This window comes from Marmota flaviventris, chromosome 4 (genome assembly GCF_047511675.1).
Source record: "Marmota flaviventris isolate mMarFla1 chromosome 4, mMarFla1.hap1, whole genome shotgun sequence".
Classification (NCBI taxonomy): domain Eukaryota; kingdom Metazoa; phylum Chordata; class Mammalia; order Rodentia; family Sciuridae; genus Marmota; species Marmota flaviventris.
Genome location: NC_092501.1, coordinates 167,494,659 through 167,509,508, shown reverse-complemented (window position 1 = coordinate 167,509,508; position 14,850 = coordinate 167,494,659). Strand labels below are relative to the sequence as shown.

Below are 14,850 nucleotides of genomic sequence, written 5' to 3'. Positions count from 1 at the left end.
TTTAATACCGATGGAATAGCTGAACTGTGGCCTTCAATATTAATATAACACACATAATGTGATCTTTAATACCAATGGAAATACTGTATTAGTATTAAAGGTAAGAGGGCATATATTAGTTCTAGATGTTCTGGTATGGATATCCTATTAATATTAAATGGCACAGGGCAAAAATTATGTAAGCTTCAAATGCTATAGTTTGGATATCTTCTTAGTTAAAGACCACAAAGCAGCTATTATATTCATTTTATATGCTATAGTACAGATTATACATTAATATTGAAGGTCACAGGGCAGCTAGTATATTTGTTTTAGAGTTCATAATATGGATATTATATTAATATTGAAGGCTACCTATTATATTAGTACTAGAAGCCACAGGGTACTTATTTTATTAATATTAAAGCCACAACAAGCTATTTTTAAGGAGTTTTAAGCTAAGTTTAAGGAGTTATAGAATGGAGTTTGAGTTAATAATAGAAGCCACTTTGTAGCTCTTACATTACAGTTATACACTATTTTATGGATATTATATTAGTAGTAATTAGATATTATTATATATTATATTAGTAGTAAAGGCCACAAGACCATTATTATATCAGATTTAGATGCTATAGGATGAGTATTATATTAGTAATAAATGAGGCAGTGCAGCTATTCATTTTACATACTATAATATGAATATCTTATTATTAAAAGCTTCATGGCATACATTATCTTAGGTTTTGATACAATAATATGCATATCATATTAGAATTAAAAAACACAGACAGTTACTGTATTCAATTTTGAAGCTATAATATGAATATCATGTTAGTATTTAAGCCCACAGGACAGCTATAATATTAATTTTAGGTTCTATTGTATGGATATCTTATTAGTATTAAAGATCAAAAGGCAGATATTATATTAAATTAAGATTCTATAATATGAATATTATATGAGTACTAAAATCCACAGGGAACCTATTATATTGGTTTTAGATGCTATAATAAGGATGCTATAGTAAGGATAAAATATTAACACTAAATCCACAGGCAGGTAATTTATCAATTTTTAAACCTATCATATGGATAATGTTATTATTAAAGGTCACAGGGCAGCTGTTGTATCAGTTTTACATGCCATAATGTGGCTATCATGTTTCTGTTATAGCATCTATTCTGTGCAGCTATTTTGTCAGTATTATCTAATAATATGAATAAGATAGTACTTAAGGCCACATGGCAGCTATTCTATTTGTTTTAGATGCTGTAGTACTATATTACATTATTATTAAAGACTCCAGGGAAGCTATTTTGTTATATTTAGATGGTAGAGTATGGATATCATGTTAGTATAGTATTAAAGGCTGCAAGAAAACTATTATGCCACTTTTTTTTAAAGAGAGAGAGAGAGAGAGAATTTTAATATTTATGTTTTAGTTATTGGCAGACACAACATCTTTGTTTGTATGTGGTGCTGAGGATCGAACCTGGGCCGCACGCATGCCAGGCAAGAGCGCTACCACTTGAGCCACATCCCCAGTCCTTATGCCACTTGAGCCACATCCCCAGCCCTTATAATAGCTATAGTAAAGGCCATAGAAGAGATCTTCAGTTTACTATATCAAGGATACTATATCAAGGATGTCATATTAATAATTAATAATAATATAGTGATAATATAATGATTATATTAATATAATATACAGGGAATTTACAATATTAGTTTTATGGGTTACTCTATGGATGTTATATTATTATTAAAAGTCACAGGGTAGTTGGGCTGGGGTTGTGGCTCATTTGTAGAGTGCCTGCCTAGCACATGTGAGGCACTGAGTTCAATCCTCAGCACCACATTAAAAAAAAAAAAAGGTATTGTTTCCATATACAACTAAAACAATATTTTTAAAAAATTCAGTGTAGCTATTATATTAGTTTTAGTTTTATATGTCACAGTATGAATATTGTATTAATATTTAAGGCTATAGGGAAGCTAATATATTATTTTTAGATGGCATATATGAATATATATATTTAATATATATATTTAAATATATTAAATTTTAAAAAGTATTAAAGCCCAAGGGCAAATATTTTATTAGTTTTAGGTGTTAGTTTATCAATATCACATTAATATTAAGGGACCTTGGCAAATGTTATAATATGGATATCATATTAGTACTAAAAGCCACAGGACAGCTATTATATTAGTTTTAGATGCTATAATATGGACATTGTATTAATATGAAAGGCCACAGGAAAGGTATGTTATTAGTTTTAAGTCCACAGTATGGATATAATACTAAATCACACATTTTAGCTACTATGTCAGTTTTTGATGCCATAATATGGATACCATATTAGTTATGAAGTTCACAGGGGAGATATTATATCCATTACAATTTCATAGCATGGATGACATGTTTGTATTAAAAGGTCACAGGCAGCTCTTCAGTTTTAAAACTAATATTATATCCACATTATAGCATGTAAAACTGATATAACAGCTTTCCTTTGGCCTTAAAGCTTCCCTGTGGCCCATAAGGGTTCTGTGTTTGGGACTGGGGTCTCTGATGGCTTCATGAATGTGGCATGCTTGGTGACTAGGAAGTTTCTGTGCCAAACGAGGAATGCCTGGATGCTAGGAAAACTTCTGTGCAAAGACACGGGATGCCTACCTGCTGTAGCAATGCCCTGCATTAGAAGGCTTTGTGCTAGAGTCTTATCGGCTTTGACCTTGATCGCAGGCACACAGCTCCTGGGAATAAAGAAACACTCTTGTTATACAATAAAAATGTTTCACCAAGCTCCCATGCTCCGGAACCTGCCCACCTAACAGTAACTGTAAATAATAAACTTTCTTGATAGCTACACAAAGCTTCTAACATTGCATATTGTAACTGTAGAATGTAACTGAGGAATAAGCTGCATAACGTTGCTAACTCTATAACCTGCCAAATGACACAATAAACAATAGTACATTACTGATGCCAATGACCAAATGCAACCTATTGATATAAATAAAGCTGGCAGCTTGACCATTCTGCCATTCTGTCATTCTGACTCTGCATCTTCTCTGTCTCTCTTTATTTTCCTTACATTTAATATTAATATCCATACAGTTATCTATAAAGCTAATATAATAGCTACCCTGTGACCACATTATTGATATTACATTAATATTAAAGGCCACAGGGAAGCTATAATATTAGTTTTAGTTGCAATATTATGGATACCATAGTAGTATTAAAAGCCATTGAAGGTATTATATTAGTTTTGGATGCTATACTATTTATATTATAATGTAATTAAACACCGCAGGGTAACTATTAATTTTAGATGCTATATTATTGATATAAGAGGCCAAAGGGCCATTATTATTTCTAGATAGTACAGTATTGTTTTAGTAAGCTTTTTTGCCATTGTGTCTAAAATTCCTGACAAGAACAATTTTTAGAGAATGAAAATTATATTTGACACTTATATTTTCCATGTCTCAGTCCATAGAAGACCAACTCCACAGCTCTTGACCAAATGATACAGAGGTAGGAAGCAAATCAGAACATGGCAAAGAGGAAGCAGATAGAGAGTTATGCTCACCAGAGACAAATATATACTCCAAAGAAATGCCCCCAGTGACCCACCTTCTCCAGCTACACACTACCTTCCTACAGTTACCATCCAGTTAAACACTATCAGTGGATTAATGCACTCACTAGGTTAAGGCTCTCATAACCAAATAATTTCACCTTTAAATCTTTCTTGCCTTTTCTCACACACGAGTTTTAGAGTAACACTTCATATCTAAACCATAACATTCTGCCCTTGGCCCCCAAAAGTTCATGTCCATCTCATGATGCAAAATACATTGAGTTCATATCCAGGAGTCCACATGTTCTTAACAGTTCCAGTATTCCCTAAAAGTCTAAGTCCAAAACCTCTTCTGAAACTTAAGGAAATCTCAGCATGAGACCCCACAAAAATCAAAGCAAGCTATATAATCCAATATATAATGGCATGGATTAAACATTTCCATTCTACAAGTGATAAATAGGGACATAGAAAGAAGAGATGGGACCAAAACAAGACCAAAATCCAGCTGGGCAAACAAGATCTGTAGTTCCACATCAAGCATATTTGGGGCAAATAACATTGTGATGTTCTCTCCAAAGGACTTGTGCATCTCCACTCCTTTGTTAATAGCGGTCCACATGGCCTAGCTTGACTTGTGTTTGTTCAATTCCTATGGGTTTCCTTGGAAAATGATCCATGTTACTAGCATCTCTTAGTCTCAGAAGTCCCCACTATAGTTTCCTTCATCCTCTCAGGGGCTGTCTGCTGGTATTCCAACTCTAATACATTTTTCCCGACCTCCCAGGTTTTCCTTTGAAATCACAGTGGGAGCCTCCATGACCCCCTAATGCCAATGTCTTGCAAACCTAAAAAACCAGCACCATGTAGTTGATACCAAGATCTGCCACCATCTCAAGCAGTAGACAAACCTCCTAAAACCATGACTACAGCAACCTCTGAGTGCCTGGGCAGCTAAACATGGTGAAATAACCTCTTAGGCCCCTCTCTTCAATCATGGTGCCTCACTGATCTCTTCTCAAAGGAATTTTTATTTTTAAAACTTTGAGCAAGGCAAGATGGTGCCTGACTGTAATCCCAGCAGCTTAGTAGGCTGAGGCAAGAGGATTGCAAGTTCAAAGTCAGCCTCAGCAATTTAGCAAGGCCCTGAGCAACTCAGTGAGATCCTGTCTCTAAATAAAATATTTAAAAAGGCTGAGGATGTGACTCAGTGGTTAAGTACCTCTGGGTTCAATTTCTGGTACCAAAAAAAAAAAAAGAATAATTAAATCTTTGAGCCTGAAACTGGGGTGGTTTTGCCAATTTCTGAGATGCACTCAAGTCTTCTTTCCTATTGTCTCTGGGCAAAGTATTTAGCATCTCTTTAGTGGTCATGATGTTTTAACAATCACACCTTCCTAAGCTCCAGTTTGACTCACACATTTAATTTGACTCTGAACAAATTAAAAGGTGTTCTTTTTTTTAAGATGGACACAATATCTTTATTTTATTTTATTATCTTATGTGGTGCTGAGAATCAAACCCAGTGCCTCACATGTGCAAGGCAAATGCTCTACCACTGAGGTATAAATCCAGCTCCTACAGATATCATATTACTATTAAAGGCCATGTGGCAGCTACTATATTTGTAATAGATGCAAAATATGGTTATCACATTAGTATTAAAGGCCATAGGACATATATATATATATGGTATAGTATGAATAGTTCATTTATATTAAAGACCACAGGGCATCTATCATATTAGTTTTAGAATCTATAATATAGACAGTATATTAAGGACAACACAGCTATTACATTTGTTTTACATGCTATAGTATGGATATCACATTATTATTTTTTTAATATTTTTAGGTTTTGATGCACTTTATTTATTTATTTATATGTGGTGTTGAGGAATGAATCCAGCACCTCACACATGCTAGGCAAACAGTCTACTACTGAGCTACAACCCCAGCCCCTGAATATCACATTATTATTAAAGACCATAGGGAAGCTATTATGTCATGCTTACATGGTATAATATCAACATCATATTAATATAAAGGGCACTAGAACACGTATTTGATTACTTTTATTATTTTTAGATGCTATAGTACATATATTAGTATTAAAGGCCTCAGGGAAGTTATTAATTTTTTATGTTAAATATGAATGTTACATTAATAAAAAAAAAACATAGATGCTACAATATTAATGTTATATCCATTAAAGGCAAAAAGGTAGTTGTATTTAGTTTTAGATGCCATACTAGGATATCACAGTAATATTAAAGGCCACAGTATAGCTATTATATTAGCTTTAGATGCTATAGTATGGGTATTATAATAGTATTAAAGACCACAGGGCAGCAATTGCTTTAGCTTTAGATTATACAATGTGAATAATATATTAATTTTAATCAACAATGGACTGCCAGTATATTAGTTTTGAATGCTATAGTATGATATCATATTAGCATCAAAGTTCACAGAATAGATATTACTTTTAGATCAATAGTATGAATATCATAGAAATATTAAAAGTGACAGTGCAGCTATTAAATCAATTTCAGAAGGCACACTATGAATATAATAATAGTATTAGAGGCTATAAGGCACCTATTGTTTTAGTAAGGATTCTACACTAGGGATATCATATTAGCATAAAACACGACTGTGTAGTTTTTTTAAATTATTTTCAGATGTTACAATACAGATATTATATGAGTATTAAAGGCAATAAGACAGCTCTTATATCAGTTTTAGATGCCACATGTATATCACAATAGAATTAAAAGCCACAGGGCTGCTATTATATCCGTTTTCAATGCAATGCTATGGTTACATTAATACAAAAGGCCACAGAGAAGCTATAATATTCATTTTCAATACTATAATATAGATATAATAATAGTATTAAATACCATTATGCAGCTATTATATTTTATTTATTTACTTACTTACTTATTTATTTATTTATCAGGGATTGAACTCAGGGGCACTTGACCACTGAGCAACATCATCAGCCCTATTTTGTAGTTTGTTTAGAGACAGGGTCTCACTGAGTTGCTTAATGCCTCACAGTGGCTGAGGCTGGATTTGAACTCACAATTCTCCTGTCTCAGCCTCCCAAACCACTGGGATTACAGGCATGTGCCACTGAGCCTGGCTTATGATGTTCTTAAATGCTTTAGAAAGGATGTCATATTACCTATGAAATGCACATTGCAGATATTATATCAGCTTTGGACACTATATAATGGATATCATATAAATATTAAAGGCAGCTATCATATCAATTTTACATGCTGTAATAAGAATGTCATATTACTAATAAAGCCACAGGGAAGCTACTCTATCAGTTTTTAATGATCTAACATGAATATAATATCAGTATTAAAGACCACGTGGTAGCTATTATATCACTTTTAGATGTAATTGTAAGAACATTACATTAGTATTAAAAGCTACAAAGATGTTATATTATATTTAGATGCTATGGTAAATATATAGGAATTAAAGGTCATAAGAGAACAATTATATTAGTTTAGATGCTATAATATGAATATCATAACAGTACAAAGGTAAGAGGACTGCTTTTAGATCATTAATAGATGCTATGATATGGATATCATATTAGTACTAAACGCCATAGGGCAGGAATTATATTCATATATTTGCTATAAATGAACTTTATGTAATATTAAAAGGCCACAGGAGAATTATTATTTTAGTATTAGGGGTCACAGTATTGATACTGAATTAGTATTAAAGGCCATAGGGCATCTATTATATTAGCATTAGATGCTATTGAATGGATATTAATATGAACAGCCATAAAGAGCTATAATATTCCATTAACAGGCCACAGTATGGATAAAATATTAATGGCAAATGCACAGGATGCACAAGGATGCTCTTTCAGTACTTTGAGATGTTGTAGTATACATATTACATTAATATTAAAGCTCCAAAGTTCAGTTATTATATTAGTTTTATATGCTATGTGATGACTATCTTATTAATATAAGGAATTATATTAGTTTAGGTACTATACTTTGGATAACAGATTACTATTTTTTTAAAGAGAGAAGGAAAGAGAGGAGAGAGAGGGGAGAGAGAGAGAGAGAGAGGGAGAGAGGGAGAGAGAGAGAGAGAGAGAGAGAGAGAGAGAGAGAGAGAGAGAGAGAGAGAAGAGAGAGAATTTTTAATATTTATTATTTATTTTTCAGTTTTCAGTGGACACAACATCTTTATAAAATAATATGTGGTGCTGAGGATTGAGCCCAGTGCCAGGTTAGTGCATTACCACTTGAGCCACATCCCCAGCCCAAGAGATTACTATTAAATGCCAGAGGTCAGCTATTATGTTAACTTTATATGCTATCATATGGATATGCTATATTATAAGGTTTATTGCTATCATATGGATATTTCACTTAAAATGACAAGAAGGCTATTTTATTAGTTTTAGAGTGCATAATATGGATAAATTATTAATGTTAAATGCCACAGTCTAGCTATTAGATTAGTTTTAGGAGTTATAGTTTGGGTATCATATTACCTATAAGAGCCACAGGGCTAATATTTTATCAGTTTTAGATGCTACTATGGGTATCATATAAATATTAAGACCAAAGAGCAACTATTATATCAAGTTAAGATGCTATAATAAGGATATCTATTGATATTAAAGGATACAGAGCACCTATTATATCAATTTTAGATGCAATATTATGTATTTAAGGGCCACAGGGAAGATATTATATTAGATTGAAATGTTATAATATGGATATTACTTTAGTATAAAAGGCTATAGGGAGGCTCTAATGTTAGTTTTGGATGTTATGGCATGAATATTATATTAACATTAAATGTCACAGGGAAACTATTATATATCAGTTTTGGATGTTACACTCTTAATATCATATTAGTATTAAAGGCATCAGGGCAACTATTGTATTTGTTTTAGATCTATGTCATGTATGTTATTATTTCAGTCATCTTTTTCACTGCTTTGACCAAAGGACCTGACAAGAACAATTTTAAAGGAGGAAAAGTTCATTTAGGGGCTCACAGTTTCAGAGATCTCAGCCAATAGATGGCCAACTCTATTCCTTGGGGCTTAAGGTGGGGCAGAAGAATGTGGTGAAGGAAAGTGGTGATCAGGAAGCAGAGAACCTAAGCTCAGCTCACCAAATATGTACCCCAAAGGCACAGCCTCAATGACCCACCTCCTCCAGCTACACATTATCAGCCTGCAGTTACCACTCAGTTAATTCCTTCAGAGGATTACTAATTTGGGTTAAGGCTCTCATAACCCATCATTTCACCTTTAAACTTCCTTAAATTGTCTCACACATGAGCATATCCAAACCAATTATTTGGTATTAAGGCCACAGTGCATCTATTATTTTAAATGCTGCAGTATGGATATTATACTAATATTAAAGGCCACAGGGTAGCTAATATATTTTATTAGCTTTGGATACTATAGGATGGATATCATATAAATATCAAAGGCCACAGTACAACTATTGCATCAGTTTCACATGTTCCAATATGAATATCATATTAGAATTAAACACTTCAGGTCAATAATTATGTACTACTAGATACTCAAGTATGGATATCATGTTAGCATTAAAGTCAACATGGAAGTATATTGATTTTAACACTATCCTATAAATATCATATTAGTTTAATGGCCACAAAGCTGATATTATATTAGTTTAAGGTGATACAATATCATATTAATACTATAGGACCTATTTACCAGTTTTATATGAAGCACGTATTTATCAGTTTTATATTTATAATATGGATATTAAATGAATATTAAATTTCATAAGAAACTTATTAAATTGGCTTCACAGGTTATAGGAATGATGTAACATTATATATATATATATATTATGTAACATATATATATATATATATATATATATATATAACATATATATATATATATATATATATATATATTATGTAACATTTTTGCTATAATATGGAAATCATATTAATATTAAAGGCCACAGAACAGTTATTTAATCAGTTTTCCATGCTATAGTATGAATAAAAAGCCAGTAATAAAGGCCACAAGACAGCTATTGTATTAAATTTAGAGGTCAAAGTATGAATATTATGATATTAAAGTCTAGAGGGCAGCTATCATATTAGTTTTGAATGCTATACTATCAATATTAAAGGACACAAGGAAGTTATTACATTAGTTTTTCGTGGTATATTATATTAGCACTAAAGGCCACAGAGCAGTTATTACTTTAGTTTTAAAGAGCACAATATGTTTATCATATTACATATCATATTAAAGGGCCCAGGCAGCTACTATATTAAGTTGAGGAGCTACAGTATGGATATAATATTAGTATTAAAGTCCACAAGGTATCTATTATACTAGTTTTAAATCCAACAGTATGGATATAATATTTGTCCTAAGGACACAGACATATGTAATATTAATTTAAGATGCTATATTATGGATATAATATTAATATTTAAAGCCAGAAATCATCTATTATGTAATATATGCTATTATATGGATATTATAGTAAGATTAAAAGACACAAATCATCTATTATGTTAGTTTGAGTTGCAGTAGCATGGATATCATATTGGTATTTAAAGCCACAGTGCCACTATTTTATTAGTATTGGATATACTGTAGCACAGATATCATATTAATATAAAAGCCACTGGGAAGCTATTATATTAATTTTGATGTTATACTATAAAAATTGTAATAGGTTTAAAGTTACAGGGCAGCTACTATATTAGTTTTAGATATAAATTAGCTATTATATCAGTTTCAGAGGCTACAGTACAAATATGTTAGTATTAAAGTGAACAGGTTAGATATTATATTGGCATATAAATGTCATAGGGAAGCTACTAAATTAGTTCAATATGCTATAATATTGACATTGCATTGATATGGAAGACCACAATTCAGCTATTGTATCAGCTTTAAATACTGTAGTATGAATACCTATTAACATTAAAGGCCACAGGGCACTATTATTCTAGTTTTAGAAGCTTTGGTATGGATATTTTATGGTTATTATAGATTACAGGCAGCCATTTCATCAGATTTAGATCAACAGTATAGATATTTTATTAATATTAAAGTTTTATATTCTGTTATAGTTATTATATTACTATGAAATTCTACAAGGCTGCTGTATTATCAGTTTTTGGTGCTATAGTATGTATGCACTATCAGTATTAAAACATCACTTGAAGCTATTACATTAATTTCAGAGGCCACCATTTTTATCTCAATATTAAAGGCTACAAGGCAGCTATTATGCCAGTTTTAGATGCTACAGTATGGATATTATGTTAATATTACAGGTCACAGAGCAGCTATTATATTAGTTTTTGGAAGGTATAGTATGGACATCTTTAATATTAAACACAACAGGCACCTATTAGTATTAGGTACTATAGCATGGATATTATTAGTATTAAAGACCACAGGGAAGCTATTATAATATTTTCTAGGTACCATAGAGCATATCATATTACTCTTGAAGGCAAAAAGGAAGCTATTTTATTTATTTTAGAGTCTACAGTATGAATATAATATTAGAATAAAAGGCTACATGGAGACTATAATGATGCTACATATGGATAAAATTAGTATTAAAAGGCGACAGGACAGCTTTTCTGTTAGTTTCAGAGGACAAAGTACTGATATTATACTAAAGTCAAAGGCTACAGGGCAGCCATTATATTAGTTTTAGATGCTATAGTATGGCTATCATATGACATTTATAGGCCACAGGGCACATATTTTATTACTTTTAGATGCTATACTGTGGATATTAGTAGTAAGGACCAAAATTCAGATATTATATAAAATTCAAAGTATGTGGGCTGGGGTTGTAGCTCAGTGATAGAGAACTCACCTAGCATGTGTGAGGTGCTAGGTTTGAGCCTCAGCACCACATAAAAATAAATAAATGAAAATGAAGGCATTGTGTCCAACTACAACTAAAAATTTTTTTAAAAAAAATTCAAAGTATATGCCCCTTTTACATATTTCATGTTGAAGTAATAACATATGTTAACTTATTATATTTTTATGCTGTCACTAGGTTCTAGGTTTTCCTTCTTAAAACGTGATCACTACAGAGGAAAAAATGAAATTTTGGAGATTTTATTTCAACTCATGATTTAACTTTCCTGAAAGAGTGACTTTATAAAAAATGTCTCTATTTTATTTCTATGCATATATTTTAGCAGCAATATAATCAAATATTTGTCACTGGGACAAATAGTCAAAGAATATCCATTTCCTCCAAGACCTCTACAGGAAGTGGTGAGCCAAGAGAAGCAGAGGTGTCAGATCAGTCCCGGAGTGATATTAGATGCTGCTGTGTTGTGGGAAACTCTACCTTTTAGAAATCACAGGGAGCTATGGATGCCCAAACTCTTGCATGAGTATAAATCTAGTTGAAATTCTAAGTAATCTTATTGTCACTAGCTCATCATGAAGCTAATGATAACTAAAGGATCTATGGGGCTGGGGATGTAGATCAGTGGTAGAAAGATTTCCTAGCATGCAGGAAGCCCCAGAACCACAAAAGGAAAAAAAAAGAAGAATTTGTGTAATCAAATAGAAAATGAATAATTATTCCTCTTAAGGAAACATGTTGGACCTAAAACACTTGAGACTCTCAGAATCAAAATACTCTCTTTATAGTGTATTGCATACCTACACCATCGTGAACAGTGGTGTCACATCATAAAGCATGTTCACATTAAGCATACCATCAAAACAACAAAAAGGCTTTATTGACTGTTGATAAGAAAAATGAACATAATCTAGCTTAGGAAATTATTAACACAACATTAGGATAACATTAGGATAAAATGTAATCATGGCATTTCCCACATATAATAACTCTAAATAATAATAAATACATAATTTTAAAAGAAAGTCAAATTTCTGAAATCAAAAGCAAACTGATACATTTTTAAATGATATTTTGAACAGAGGCAAAACAAAGAGTTCTCCCACAAGAATTCCTAACAACATAAAGTACTGTGCTCATTAGAAGGCCCATCCCTTTGTATGCAAGGAATAAGAAAACTTTCTGATGAATGTAGAACTTTAATAGGACATATGGACATGCTTTCTAAATTTTAAAGAAGAAAAATATCTTTTTTTAAAAAAAGCTTATTTTTAGTAAATGTATCTGAATTGCAAAAAAGTAGCTACTGACTTGTCTCTTATATTTTGTAATGATTTGCATCTCAGGAAATTTCATCTATAGTGGTTTTAAATATCATGAAATATCAATAGTTGACATTAAAAATATCATCCCTCTTCTCTTTTAAAATTGATTTGAAATTTTCTTAGAATAATTTCATATGAATTTGGAAGAGGCACTGTGGTATATGTATGTATGTGGAAATACATGACCTTTTTTAAAAAAAAAATCTTTATTTTTAGTTGTAGTTGGACACAATACCTTTGTTTTATTTACTTATTTTTATGTGGTACCGAGGATCGAACCCAGGTCCTCCCATGTTCTAGGTGAGTGCTCTACCACTGAGCCACAACCCCAGCCCCAATACATGATCTTTTTAAAGCATACCTCTCATGCTTGAGTCCTGTCAAAGACATCTTCTGTGTGTGTGGTGCTGGGATGGACTCTATGGCCTCCCACATGCCAGGCAAATGCTCTGCTACTGAGCTGCACATCCAGTCTCCAAAGATACCTTAATAAGTGGAAATTAATTAAAATCATTTGATTATGAGCATTTCCAAACAATACAATTCTCTCAAGCAAGCAAATTCTCTCAATCAAAAACAAAGTAAGGTAAAAGTAATTTTTAAAATATTCCTTATAAAAAAATAGAAGTCCACAGAATTAAAAATTCTATAAAGGGCTAGAATGTGGTGCAAAGGCAGAGCATTTGCCTGGCATGTGTCAGGCCCTGGGTTCAATCCTCAGCACCACATATAAATAAACAAAATAAAATAAAAAGATCCACTGACAACTAAAAAAAATATTTTAAAATTTCTATAGAAAACTGAAAGAATATTAATCAAAAATTGAATTAGAAACACCTACTGCACAGAACTGGAGACCTGGAGGCCATGGGGAATTACATTACAAAATAACTCTGAAATAAGAAAATGAATCAATTAGCATACAAAACCTTGGACTGGTACTTAGAGTTCCCCCACTGGATGGGATCCTGGGATCATCAGGGCTCAAGGCTGACTGTCATCTGCCCTTTAACAAATTCTGATTTTATTTCAAATGTTCATGATCTACAGAGAAAATTAAAAAAGAGAAAAGTGACATTTCTAAAGTTATTTTATGGTATATCGCATTCTGATTCAGTCAAGATAATTCATCCAATGCAGGATGTCAGTGTTTACACAACGGACGTTATTTGTGCACCATTACAAATATACTGCCAATTAGCACAGCAGCCAGGGAGCTGCTCATCCTAGACTAGAAGGAACAGAGTCTGGAGGAGGTGGAGGGAATGTCAGGAGGAGGAGGGGGCCTGGAAGATGGGTGGGGTCTGGAGAAGAGGCAGGGTCTTAAAGAGGAAGATGATTGGGCTGGAGTTATGGCTCCGTGGTAGAGGGCTTGCCTAGCATGTGTGAGGCACTGGGTTCAAACATTAGCACCACATAAAAATAAATAAACAAAATAAAGGCATTGTGTCCACGTGCAATTAAAAAAAATTAAAAAGAGGAGGAGGGTGAGGTCTGGAGGAGGGGCAGGACAGGAAGAAGGGAAAAATCTGGAGGAGAAACAGGGTCTGAAGGAGAGGGATAATGAGCTACAAGGGGGCAGGGCCTGGCAGATGGGTGAGACCTGAGGGAGGGACAGGCCCTAGAACATGAGTAGGATGTAGAGAGGCAGGGTAGGAAGGAGGGGGAAGGTGGTTCAGGAGGACAGGCAGGGCCAAAGAATATGGGTGGGGTCTGGAGAAGAGGCAGGACCCACGAGGGTCCCTTAGCAAGAGGGTCCTGGAGGGGTGGCTTTTTGCTAATTAAACTCTCCACCAAAATAAAAATGTGTGGCAGTGGTAGCTCAGTGGTAGAGTGCTTGCCTAGCATGTGTGAGGCACTGGGTTTGATCCTCAGCACCACATAAAAATAAATAAAATAAATGTATTGTGCCCTTCTACAACTAAAAAAAAAAATTGGACAAAACTAAGCAAAGATTAAAGAAAAAATGTGGTTCATTATTAAAAATACAGGGGATGTATTTTTAATAAATTCTGGCTTTGTTAGAAGT

General features: G+C 32.9%; 1 long non-coding RNA gene across 1 annotated transcript; it reads right to left on the bottom strand.

Moving 5' to 3' along the window:
* Nucleotides 1–2,661: 2,661 nt before the first annotated feature.
* Nucleotides 2,662–13,870, bottom strand: LOC139705392 (uncharacterized). Its single transcript, XR_011707259.1, has 3 exons — nt 13,751–13,870; nt 13,183–13,306; nt 2,662–2,742 (listed from the first exon to the last, which is right to left on the bottom strand). It is a non-coding gene; the product is annotated as an uncharacterized lncRNA (long non-coding RNA).
* Between the last annotated feature and the right edge of the window lie 980 nt (nt 13,871–14,850).